General features: G+C 41.1%; 1 protein-coding gene across 1 annotated transcript in view; it reads left to right on the top strand.

The window, feature by feature from the left end:
• The window catches only part of NUP133 (nucleoporin 133kDa), a 112479-nt gene that overhangs the window by 35302 nt on the left and 75980 nt on the right, over positions 1 to 1197 (top strand). The window lies entirely within an intron of this gene.

Here is a 1197-nt window from a genome sequence, read left to right as displayed (position 1 = left end):
AGGTTTCAGGGTGAAGGTCTTCTCTCACAACTCTAAAGGGCCCCTTTGGCAATAGGAAACACGTAGACTGTTGTGGAGATTGATTTTGGAATTTAGATGCACTGTTATCAGTTGTGCTTAGCCATACACGTTCATATCCTTGAAGATGTATCATGGAACTCTTGCAGCTGAGAAGACACAAATTTAACTAACAAGTTTAAAAGTACAAGAGTCAAAAATTAAAAGCAATAATATTCCAAATAGAGGTTCTAACAGTGGCACAAATCACGTTACAGAGGGAAGGTAGTTCTTAACATAAAAGGCTTATTGACTAGCACTTTGTCTATTATAGTATAAAGGTTAGGAACCACAAGATGTAGAGGCTCAACTATGTCATTTATTGTTCTTAAGTCCTGGAGCAAATTCCATCTACCACTAGGTTGCTTTACAGCTCGGAAGTCTGCATGCAAGGCAGAAGTGAAGTAAGGAACTGCTTGTGAGGTTTTCTGTCAATTCCAACAACTAAGAACTAGTGAGAAGAGTTGGGACCTCAGGAGGCTTTTAGGACCAAATAGTAGGCTCTTGTGTCCAGGAGAAAACGATAATACTTACCAGTAATGTTAATGCTCACCCACAGCTCTTCTGGAAGGATCTAAATCGTTGAAGCATCCTCCTTTGTTTCCAGCTGGGAGCTGGCGCTTGTCAGTCCTGTCAGCCACGACGACCTGATGTGGGCCGTCCTTGACCATGTGTCCTTCAGATCCACACTTAAAGCAAGTGAGTGGGAGCTTTCTCTCTACTCCCTTGCCTATCTGTGGCTCTCATCTGTGACACTGTCTACTGAAGCGGCCCAACTTTCTGCAGTGGAAGCAATTCTGACCTCCTTTATGACCTTTGGGTGGCACTGTTTATGAGTAAGACTTCCTTTTCCTGACACAGGCCCTAAACTGGCAGCAATAGCTGACCCAGTAATTTTGGCCATTCTCTGGTCTTTTCTCTTCCCTCTAGATCCCAGTTGTTTAAAGAGGGGAAAATTTAAACAAATATATAACAAATAATTTTGAACAGTATACTCTTTTAAGTTTAAGGCTAGAAATATTAACAATATGATCATTTCCAATCCAGAGATACATGTTCCAATGCAGTTCCTATTTTCCATAAATGGTTTTGGTAAGAAGACTATTGTAAATGTGGATACAGTTCCACTATTCCTCCTCC

The sequence above is a fragment of the Elephantulus edwardii genome, unplaced genomic scaffold, assembly GCF_000299155.1.
Source record: "Elephantulus edwardii isolate Elephantulus edwardi_28Jun2011 unplaced genomic scaffold, EleEdw1.0 scaffold00363, whole genome shotgun sequence".
Classification (NCBI taxonomy): Eukaryota; Metazoa; Chordata; class Mammalia; order Macroscelidea; family Macroscelididae; genus Elephantulus; species Elephantulus edwardii.
Note: the sequence above shows the minus strand (reverse complement) of the source record. Positions and strands in the feature narration are given on the sequence as shown.